This window comes from Mytilus trossulus, chromosome 13 (assembly GCF_036588685.1).
Source record: "Mytilus trossulus isolate FHL-02 chromosome 13, PNRI_Mtr1.1.1.hap1, whole genome shotgun sequence".
In the NCBI taxonomy this organism is placed as follows: Eukaryota; Metazoa; Mollusca; class Bivalvia; order Mytilida; family Mytilidae; genus Mytilus; species Mytilus trossulus.
Window position 1 is genome coordinate 13406905 of NC_086385.1, and position 13108 is coordinate 13420012.

Consider the following 13108-nt stretch of genomic DNA (forward strand, 5'->3'; position numbering starts at 1 on the left):
ATAGGATACTTATAAAATACAGAAATTACAGATTATTAAAGTCATAAGAAACCTCAAATTAAAAAAAAATATGCATATGTTTTTTATAACTTAAAATGGTTAGTTTTCATTAAACAACTTATGTACATATACTTTTTTCTGAGGAAAATTCTTTAATTTGTCCACATTTAGAAGAAGAGTACTTATTTTTAATTGCTTGCTGCCAGCAAGCAATTTGCCGACATATTTTCCGTATGCATAGTGACCCGAGCGTAACCCTCCTCGTAAAAATCCGGTGACCACAATATGCATGGATCTGTCATTGAAATAAACAAATATCTGATTATACATGTTAAACACGTGCTCAATACCCATGCTTTTAGTGATTTGTTTACTATAAGGTGACAATCGGTTAAACTCCCATTCATATCACGGCATTTCATGAGCAGCCATATTTGTTCAATCATAACAGAGAGAGAAAAAAATTGGCGATTATATGATATATTTGCGAAAATAATGATAAAATCGTGCACATAGGACTAAGTTTATGAATGTATACATCCATTGGTTCAAGAATTGGACAAACATTATTTTTCACCACTCACTCGTTTCATATGACTTAAACAAAAAACAATTTGTGTTTATCTTTTATAACAAAAAAATTATGTCTTTTTTTCGAAAAAAGAAAATACGGCCACATATCTGAGTTTTGAGCAAATATACAAAATTTCGACCTCATTTTTCTCAAAAAGTAGCAGATGAAGGTATTTTTTTTATTACATATTTGATTTAATCAGGTCAAAAATAGTCTTTATGCAAATTTTCACGAACTTGTAAATACAGGATCAAAACTGTACGGTATGCCCTTAAGAGAAATTCAGCCCATTGTGTAAGGACAAGGATAAAATATTGATTATTAGAACATGCTTTCAGTAACTGCTATAAATCTCAGATGTTTATTTCATGTGTTTTTGTTTTATGATTTTTTATTGTGCTTTGACTTTGTATTGATCTTAGAATTAAGCCCTTTTTAAATGATTTTTATAGTTTGCTAGTTGAAATGTTGCACCACTGTCATAGGTTAGAAGGAGGGTTTCGTGCCAGCAACCATTTTTAATGTTTTACAAACTCCTTGTGTCTGTCTCAATTCAGGAGCTTGTAATTCAGTAGTTTGTTGCTGTATATCATAACAGTTTATCGTTCAATGTTTTGTTAATAAATCAGGCCCAAAGCTGTTCATTGGTAATTTCAAGTCCTTGATGTTGTATAGCTCATTGTTGAAGGATGTACAGTTACCTTTGGTTGTTAATTTTTGTCTCACTGGTCTCTCATGGAGAGTTGTTTCATTTACAATCATACCACATCTTCTTATTTTTACAAAACATTTAAATAAGTATACTTCACCTTAGAAGCTGCAAACAAAATGTTCCTTCATCCAAGCATATCTTGGATGTGCAGGATGAAGGTCATTCTTAGAATATGAGCCTGAGGCTCGAAAGTAATGAATTAGCTTAACTTCTCTTTGAGGGGTGAAGCGTACATATAATATCTCTGTTTAAAGAAACAAACTATAACTGGCCAGTGACCTTGACCCTAGTATATAAGCACCTGTTCCATAATAACTTGTCATAATTTAAAGCAAGTTTGTGTCGACCAAATATAAAAACCAGTGGAAAAGGGTGGGTCTGACTGATAATCCCTAGGGTGGGAATTAATTACTTTCGAGCCTCAGGCTCATATTCTAAGAATGACCTTCATCCTGCACATCCAAGATATGCTTGGATGAAGGAACATTCTTATTCATATTTCGCCTTCGGTCTCAAGTAATGAATTAGCTTGTTTAAAGTGTAGACACAAACTAAAAACAATTTTTATATAAATGCCAACATTTAATAAAGGACAAAAATCACAAGATCATCCAGTAACTACAACTGAAGAAAAGTGTTTTAGTACTGATATTATTTACTTTCCTGTTATAGAACTTGAAAAAGTTTTACCATATGTCCAGACAAAACTGTTGCCATAATGTCCTTAATAGAACATCCTGAAGCTAAATGCACTTAAGAAGAGGTTCCTCTAAATGAGTTAACCTTAAAACATCGGATAAAATTAGAACTCTCTCTAACTATCTAAACTATACGAAAAGACTAAGATGAATTCTCTCACCTATTTTGTACACAAAACATGATAAATCATTGTCTTAACAACACAAAGTTTTGGTTTATCAAAACCTTTGATCACCTCATTAGGTAAACTATCTAACAGATCTAGTATTTTTCAAAAACTCATGTATATGAAAAAATAAAGTGCCATGTCTCTGAATGAAAGACATAGAATGTAAATCTACAGCTGAAAAAGATAGTACTTTAAGGCAGATGTAGTCAAGACAAATAAAGACACAAGTATAAAAGACTGTCTTCAATGTTAAATACTCCAATGAATATTAAGAACCTAAAAAAGATAGCACTAAATTCATCTCCCAAGTGAAAGAGTATCTAACTCTTCAATTGCAGATTCAGGTTTAAGCAACCTTACACAAATACATGTAGTAAACAAACAAATTAAGTAACATCTTTTTCTTAAAGGATAAAGTCTGTTTCAACATAGAACAAGGAAAATTCACATTAAACATGCTGAATATGAAAAGCTTGTGTTTTACAAAAAATTCAATAATCAATAACATCCTTTTTAGATGGTGATAAGGAATTGATCACACCAAATAATGAAAATTCTCAAAAAATATTGATAATGCTTGATTATAGATGCAAGGTCTCCAAGATGAAGTGTAAATATAATTTTACAAATGATTCTGAAATCTCCTGTTTATATTAAAGTGATTTCTGAGTATAATACACACGTTTTTACCCTACTGCACAATCAACCCTTCAGGTGTTGGTTCACTTATATTTTTTACAATATACAGTTAAATTAAGTCTCTTCCTGACGGAAAGACATTATCTTCAGTATACAACATTGTTACTAAGTTTTTATGCTTAGCAGTTTAACTGGCAAATAAATTAAAATTGGTCTTAGCAAAGAAAACTAACTCTGAGCAAGCCAAAAAGGATAACCAAAAGAGCCTTCTGAACTTTATCACTAATAATTTTCTTTATAATTATCCCCAACAATGAAAAAGATGGGAAAATATAAGGTCTTAATTCTGATCATAAAAAATACAAACATCTCTGAAAGGAGCTTGTTGGTCTAAAGACAATGAAGTAATTATCTACAGATTTGAAAATGAAAATGTAATAACAACAAAACAAATACATCTTCTTTCAATTGCCATCCTTTTGAATCTGTAAATTTTTTAGACATATGATAAGCATCAAAATTTTCTTACCAGGAATATAAAGAGCTGTGATAAAAATGTTCTTTCTTGAACACCAAGCCCAAATAATGAAATATTTGTAGTAAGTATGTTAAGTGACAAAGAAGTTATACCTCCTATTGCATAATAAAAGCTACTGAAATAGTATTTTCTGATTGTATAACTCGAGATCTCTGTGACTAAAACTTTTTCTCCAAAAGAAAAATATAGCCAACAATACTATGAAATCTATATTAAATGAGTGCATACTCTTAAAGAAGCTCCAATAAATTCTACCAACAGAAACATTTTCTTCAAATTTGGATCCCAAATCCTTCTTTTGTCAGAAGAATCTGGTTCAATCCAAAAACTTATTTGGATGAGTCTATAAATCAAATCTTTAATTTCTGATTTTAAATTGTTAAAAAATTTCACCTATCATGCCTATTGATGATAATAAACACTGTAACAACTATACAGTGTTTCAACATTATTTCTCGCCATGTTTCTGCAATGTAACATTCCCAAAGATACTGCATTAAAAGCATTCGTCACAAGACCAATATATGATATAATCATCTTAAATACAGTTACACAATTCTATTTAAGAAAAAATTTCCCAAGGGAGATAATTTTACCATTTTCTCATCTGTCAGAAAAACTTAAATAGCTCAGAATCAATAATGAGACAAAGGAAAACAATGTGCTTCCAAGGAATGAGTACCAACTTCTCAAAATTTATTCCGAAGCACAGCTTATCAAGCATTTGCACCACTTCTTCTGTATTCACAATACAATCATCTAAACTCTTATCCATAATAAAAGAATCATCAATGTATAAACTATAGCATGTATATACTTCAAGTGACATTATTTCATAAATACATAAGACAGGTTTTAAAACCTTAGTAAAAACTCTTGATGCAGAAGCCAATCCAAAACAAAAAACATAAATATCATATCAATGTCTTTTCCACATGAATCAGGAAATTGTGATATAATCATAAATGATACCTAAATATGTATCTGTGAGATCTATAGATGTTAGCTCTCTCTCTATATATATATAATAATTCTAAAAAAAATTACATCTAAACAAAAGAAAAATGGTCCTGCTCCAAATGCTGATTAGCCACGAACTAAGTTTGTTTGAATTTTTCAAATAAATACAGGCCTTGAAGACCAATCTTTCTTAGGAACTAAGAAAAAATATAGGAAATAAACTGATTTTCCATTGATCGATCAACCTCTTAAATAGCCCCCTTAGCTATCAATTTTTTGGACTTATGAAAATAATTCATCCTTATGAAAGGTGAAATGTATTTAATTCAAAAAGATAAACCTTGTGGTACATCATTAAAAATAATTTTATAACCATTTCTTAATATATATCTAATATCAATAGATCATTAGAAACATTTTCCAAATCATAATATTTAAGTTATCTACTGTAAATATAGCAACTGGTTGAGAAAAGTGACCTCTTCGAAATTCTCTGTTCCCTTTTGGAAACCTCTCCCTCTCAATGAAGGGAATTGCCTACTAGTATAGTACACTAGTTGACCAACAGATTATCTGCAGTTAAAAAACTGATATTGCCTTTCCCATAACAGCTGGGAGTAAATTAATTGCTAGACCTGGAACCTCTTCCAAGGAATCTATAATTTGCTTTAGAATCTTTGTATAAACACAAGTTTGCTTTTTGCAATCATAACTAGAAATGGGATAAAGCAACTATCACAACAGAATTACAAAAAAGTTTTATCATCTAAATATTTCTGAGCATCTCCTAAGGGTTTAACCGATAAACAGAAAAATAGATAATGATACCTAAAGAGATATTAAAACTCTAGAAATTTATGAACTGAACACAAAATCCAATGGAAATCAACCTGAGTGTATCAAAATCGAAAGTTGACGGGTGAAGAGATTTTACTCCAAATGTTGCATCCGTTGGATCGGTTTTGTCACATCTGCTTACCCTTCCAGAACACATGTTATCACCCCCAGTTTTTCTGTGGGTTCGTGTTGCTTAGTCTTTAGTTTTTTATGTTTTTTCTTTTGTATTTATATTTGTCTGGTTTTTTTTAAAACATGGCGTTGTCAGTTTATTTTCGATTTATGAGTTTGACTGTTCCTCTGGTTTCTTTCGTCCCTCTTTTCTGATTGTGATTATATCAGGACGGACATATTTAAAGGCAGAACCGATTGCTTCAGATATTCAAAAGCGATCATTCGTTCAAATCAAGAAAGTACCATTACATGTTGTTTTAATCATGGTCACTAAAGCTCGGATTTAATGAGAGCATAGATTGATATATTTTTGTTTGACACAAATCTGTTTGAATCTTACCCCGGTGTATATATTCAGTTATGATGTTTGTTTTAATTTAAGATGTCGAAAGATTTCTTGTTAGAATATTGACATTGTAGAATATTAAAATCTACATAAAACATGTTGAATAAATTGCTTTATTATCTATTGGCAAACGTACATAGGCATGTATCATCAAGGATATTGCCACGTGTAAATTTCAATGAATTTTCCAGGGATTATTTTACACCAAAATATGCTTTTTTCAAAATTAAGTGCGACAGATTAAAAATCAAATCTTGATCATGATGTAAAAAACTGCGTAGACGTGTGTTTACTGATACGTTACAGGCAAAAAACAGTAATACACATGTATTAATACTATCGTTATTAAAACTAAGATTTACAGAAGTGAACATACAGTTCTACAAATATGAGATTCGTTACTGGTCTTTTCATAGCATGTTTCGTAGTGATGATATTTGATCAATTTGAAGGTAAGATGATTATTCTGTAGTTTGATTTTCATTCACTTTCTCCAACTAATGCTTTTGTTTTAGATTGGAAATAAAAAAAAAAATGTAATTTTAAACGCAAAATCTGTTTTGTTTACTAAACTCTGAGGAAAATTCAAAATGGAAAATCCATAACTTTACATGTCAAATGCCAATATCAAAAGCTAAAATACATCAAACGAATGGATAACATTTGCCATATTCCTGAATTGTTGCAGGCATTTTATCATGCAAACTATAACCTTTTGTATCATTAATATTTCTCTCAATTGATTGTGTTTATCTAACTAAACAATATTACATCCAAAGAAAGCATACGATTTGATATAAACGACATCTTTATTCAAATATAGTAAGATTCCACATGACATAAATCTTAACCAGGGACAAACTTTTTAAGAGTAACCAACTATTTGTCACTGTGATTTGTTTTAAATGTGTCGTTTCGGTTTTCGTATATGACTACGCGATATGGGCTTTGCTAATTGTTAAAGGACGTACGGAGACAAAGTTGATACATTTCTGTATAATTTTAGTCTCTTAAAGAGAGGTTTCGGTACTTCAACATATTTGGATATTAAATGTTTGGCTTTGAGCGTTCCTGGTGAAGTTGAATCCAGAAAAGCGCTTCGGACGCATTAAACTATTAAACGTGTTGTTTTCAATTTTTCGCATCGCTGGGTCGATACCTCTGCTGGTGGACTATAAGTCCCCGATGGTATCATCAGCTCAGTAATTAGTACTTCGACACTGACATGATTAAACAAACTTTTCTAAAATTGTCCTTTTATAAATTTTGAAATTATTAAGAAACTAAGGATTCAGCCCCCTCAGGCAAAATTGACCTTAGCTGAATTTGGCTATTTATTTTAAGCATTTTTGACACATAGCTCCTCAACGGTTTCGGTACTTATACATTCTCGAATTTCAAATGTTTGACTTTGAGCGTTTCTGATGAAGGTAAATCCAGAGAAGCGCTTCGAACGCATTAAACTAGTAAACAAGTTGCTTTAATTTTTTGTAACATTGGAAATCAAATCACATTTTCTTTTTATGTAAAGTGAGGGAAAACTGAAGTCTAAACAAAATCAGTCACACTTATTTCGTTATATGTATTGCTAGTCTGATATGGTGTAGATAACGTTTCTTTAGATTAACTTAATTTGATGTTTAAAGAAAGAAAACTTGAACACAAACTCCAATGAAAACCAATCTTAGTTTATCAAAATTGGAGGTTGAAAGATGAATTGATAATTATCCCACCTTATATGTTTAAAGAAGCAAACCTGGTAGATAAATAAAGGCAACAGTAGTATACAGATGTTCGAAATGCATAAATCGATTGAGAAAAAAATAAATCCGCGTTACTAACTAAAACAGAGGTAAACGCATAGAAAAAATATTAAAATGAAACACACATAGAAACGAACTATAAATTAACAATGGCCATTTTTCTGACTTGGTACAGAACATTTTAAGGGAAAAATGGTGCAGCTTTTAAATTACATCTGACATGCCTCTTGATTTGTTTTTTAGTCAGACAAGGAAGAATTAAAAAAGTTAGTGGACATGTGAGAAACTACAGAAATGAAAAAAATCAAAACAACAGAAGATATCACGAACACGGAACAGATACGCAGGAAGTTAGGAAGCACATAAATGGTAAAGCTGATTTAGTAATTTTTTGTCACATAACGTTTACTTTTTACCAATGGAAGTCATGTGATTCTATTTTCCAGATCCTCTTCCTGTTTTATAGTCACTATTTCTATAATTTTTATGAAATTTGCATATCGAGAACACATGAAAGTGTTTATTTGTTTATTTTCTTGGTTTGCTATCCAATAAACGATCATCTTTTATAACACTGTGTCAACTACGGTTGTTTTCCGAAGAAAGATGATTTTTGGTACCAATTTTTTTGCACCAGATGCGCATTTCGACAATAAATGACTCTTCAGTGATGATCGTGGCCAAGACATTTGAAATCCAAAGCTTATATAAAAGATGAAAAGCCATAATCCAAAAGGTCCAAAAAGTATAGCCAAATCAGTGAAAGGAATCATAGCTTTGCATGAGGGAAATACATTCCTTAATGAACACAATGAGTGTTTTTTTAATATTTCTATACATTCCGTCTTCTCAAAGTTATCAAATGATAACTGTTTTTCTATTTTGATAAAATGTAAAACCACGTGTCAGCCTTGACACTACGTGTCATGTAATATTTTGATCTGTTGTTTTCTTTATTGTTTGATTTCTTGATTTTTTTAATGTGCACTATAATATAATTGTCAAGTTTACTTAGTTTATCTGCAATTCAAAAGAGAAACCGACAAACTCTCTCTGGTCTTCTCTTTGATTAAGTCAATGATATTGTCGGATATTCATAATAAATGTAACTATGTATATCTAGATACACTTGAATGCAATGCTCGAGGCGGGCAATGTAAATCATCATGTGAAGAAAGCGAGGAAGACACAGGATCTTGCAGTAAAGAATAAAGGTGTTGTCAGCCTATGACTTCTTGTTATGGTGAGAAAACATACGTCATCATCCGCATCTTTATCTCTATCATAGACGTGATCGTCCTTCTCATTTTCCAATGATCATCATTATAATAAAACATCATCTACATCATCGTCGTCATACCATCTTCATCATCATAATCATCATCTTCATCATCATCATTGCCTGTTTATTTTCAATGACACTACTTTGTTTACAAATAGGGAAGATTCCATATGCAGGGACACCTGTGACATAAACGGAGATGAGTATATTGACATCACTATGATCTGTTCAGATAATACAAGTTGCTGTAGGTTGTGTAAGTTTGTATTATAAGGTGTTCGATAGAACGAAAGCATCTTAAAATACATACATTAGGCCGTTAGTATTCTCGTTTGTATTATCTTACTTCAGTCACTTCGGGGCCTTCTATACCTGAGTATGTGGTATAGGCTTTACTGATTGTTGACAGGCGTGCGGTGATAAAAACCCGGCCATAGAGCAGACAACAGCAGAAGGCCACCAACGGGTCTTTAATGTAGCAATAAACTGCCGCACACGTAGGCGTCCTTCAGCTGCCCCCTAAAAAAATATGTATACTAGTACAGTGATAATGGACGTCATACTTAACTCCGACATATTTCAATTGACCGCGAGCAAAGTTGCTAATCAGACGTAAGAACCACGTGCACTGTGGATGAGTCTGCAGATTTACTGAATCACTGAACATGACTTTATATTCTATTGTTCAGTCTATTTAAAGAAGTTTTGAATAAATTTATATAAAAATGTGTTTACAAATATATTTTGAGAAGTTGCATGTAATTCAAGCTAATAGAGGAGACAAACAAATACATGTATAACTGAAAAAAAACCAAGATAAAAACAAAATAAAAAAGTCCATGAAACCGTTTTTTGGTGGAGTTCGTGTTGTTCAGTCATTAGGTTTTCTATGTTGTGTTTTAAAAAACTGTTCGTTGTCTTTTGGTCATTTGGTCTTTAAGCACACCATAGAACGACTTTAATGTATACCAATACCAACAATCCGCGATTATATGTGACTTTTCCCACTCGCTTTAAATTACTAGAAATCTAAACATAATTCAATTTGAACATCTCCGAAAGGTGATATATTATGGCCCTACGTTTAAAGAACTTCATCACATTAGTTGGTAGAAAAACTTACAAATAATTAAAATATTAAAATATAATTTTTTTTCTTCAATATTTCTCACTATAATGATCATGTGAACTGTACTACAACATGCACAACTTGGGGTAAATTTACCTCAAACTAATAATCTTAAACCTGATATGGAACAGAGCATCTAACATATGAACTGACTTACAACGTCATAATTATTTGGACTAGTGAACCTCTAAATTTTTTAGGCTAATTGGGTTGATGTCCTCCTTGACCTGACATTTTCTATTATTCACATTAGAGACCAAGAAGTTATAACAAGCATGAAGTCTTTTAGTCTCAGCATGCGTCTCATGTATAGTATTATAAATATATGCATGCAAAAAAGGTAAACCTTGTTGTTATTCTTTAGCCCTTTTATTTCATGATGTTCATTGACATGATAGAAAAAATATTGCATTAAATAAAAAGGGTGAGCATGGTGTCAGCTTTATTGGTATTTTTTTAACACCATATAATATAAGAAAAAGTTTGGGTCAAGTTTATTCTGAAAAATCTCATTATTAATATAATAGATTTACAAAATGTATTATTTGACGGTTGAGTTTACAAAATCAACAAAAAAAAATAGTTTGCTTATAACCACAATCTGACATACTATCTAAAACTAACACTGATAGAAGAGTTATCCCCTTTATTAATGACATCATGATTATATGGTTTTCTGTCATGTTTAATAACGAATCCTGCTCCTGATCCACATTATTATTGCTTGAAAGGGTGAAAAACAAATCCGTCTGCTTGTCTGGTTGTTGACAATGACAATCTGAGCAACTTCCTGTGCATTTAGTTTATCTCTAGGCGAAGAGTTCAATCAGGGGAGATAATCATCTTCAATACATGCACTACTATGTTCTGAATCATTTTTTGTCTTTTCTAGTTGCTGGCTACCAATTCTTATTTTTGAACTTATTAGTCAAAATCATTTATTTTGGAGTACATATTAAATATTTTCACAACTGTGTTGCGTTTTTGAGTTTTATCATTTTACAGAAGTCAAGAAAAAATCTGATTTCGAATAAAAAAGGCCATTTATATAACAGACAACAAATTAAGGTGGTATTGGTGTCTTCCTCCATCTTCAATTGTAAAAAACAGTGAATCAAAGGTCCAGATTTCCTATCAAGTTAGCAAAATTTGATGCAGGAATGCAGATTTTTAATATGAATTTTCATTTAAAAGAACCAATTTATAAGAATATAACTTATAAATATTAATATTTTTGCCAATATTGATAATTTTTTGTTTTTTGTTTTGTTTTGTTTTGTTTTTTAAAGTGCCATTCTAAGGGGAGGTAACTCTAAAATAGTGCATTTTCTAAAGGATTCTTCATGGAATTTTCCTATTTTGTATTTTAGCCGGAAAAAACTCACGGTGACCCGATCTTTTCTTTTGAAATTTTTAAAGCATTGTCTGAAAGCTATCTTATCCTTAAGTATTTAACAATTCTATAATTTCGTTTAGTTTCTAACCACAAAATGGTGTTTTTTCCTGTATAATCCTTACAAAATGTGTCATTTTGTCGCGTCCTGTAGGTTGAAAAAATGCACGGTGACCTATCATTTCTATTATATATTTCAACATATATCAATAGATACTACGTTTCGGCAAAGTATGAACAAATTCTATCATTTTTATTTTAGACTCCCATACCACCTTAACACATATTTTTTGGGCTATTAATCACTATGAACACTTGAAAATGTCACATTTAATCAGTCTGCGCTATATATGTATTTTATTTGTAATCTATATCAAAATAAAACAAAATACTGTAACCTTTCAAATTTTTCAACATTATGGTTTATCCTTTACCATGTTTACCATGGAAACAGTGGATATACAACTTCAGTAATATGTTTATGAAGTACCAATCATGTATACTACCATATATCAAAACATTAAAAGAAATATGTTTTTTTCACTTTCCGGTCATAATTAAGACAATACTTGAGTGTTACTGACACTGTCTTTTAATAATATAAACAATATTCTGAGGTTAAATTTCTAATAAAAAAATGTTTGAATTATTTGTAGTAACATTATTATTTGCGAGAAATCTTTAAACTAGTTTAGATTTATTAACAACATATATATATATATATATATATATATACAATGTTTTTCTTGTTTATCTATTCTAAGATACACTTTAGAATGCTCAGAATAAAGCTAGAAACAGAGAGACGAAACATGTGTAAGTAAACAAGATACACGCATAGGCCCTTTTTGCAATGACAACAAATATTGTGAGCCGCCTACATTTATTGGTATGTTACAAATATCTTACCCGTTGTATAATAGAGTAGAAAATAAGTAGCTAAATTTTGTTTAAATATGCATATATAAACCTTTTATCTAAGATCGGAAATATTTTTTACTAATCCTGAAGTATCTTATATCTCCCATGGAATAGGCAAACAAATAATTATATATTTTTTTAAATAGGTGTAAATAAAGCAATATAGTGAGACTGAACATGAAAGTTTTTACACTAGAACTTGACAATTATCTCCATAATGTCAGGCTAAAATATATAGATACATTTATTTATTGAATTCATATGAAGAAACTTATGCTCGGACGCCAAAATTTACTTTGAGTAACTTGAATGTAGCTTCTCATCAATTATGTATAAAATTGATGTGAACAGACCTGTAATTGTTCTGACCAATTGTTTTTTTCAATTATCTTTATTATTGATGATTAACCACTAAAAGGACAACATTTCATAAAAGATACAAATTTGATAATATTTTAAAGAATAATAAGAACATGCCTCTACCAAGTCAGGAGTATGACAGTTGTTATCCATTCGTTTGGTGTGTTTGAGCTGTTCATTTTCCCATTTGAATATATTTTACTCTTTTGATATTCTTCTGAATTCGGTACAGTTCCTGTTCTACACCAACCTACACACAGAATATTAATGCAGGAATGTTTTAAAAGTGATCGTTATCGACGTATGCTAGAAAGACAATTGCTATAAGTTTTTATCTGCTAATTTAGAGAAGATTTCACAGTACAACAACAAATAGTTTATTAAAGAAGGTTTCATAATACGGTGCGAGTATTACACAACATGTTACATTTGTTTTCATAAATCAATGAACACGATGTTTTTTAAGATATGTAAACATCATAAAATCAAAGTAAAAATCAATTATATTGTACTCTATACAAATGCTATATATTGTACACTGTCTTTTTTAGTTCTGTTTAACCGATCTTTCGTAATCACTGAACATACACTGACAATCATTTTTTGCTTCGT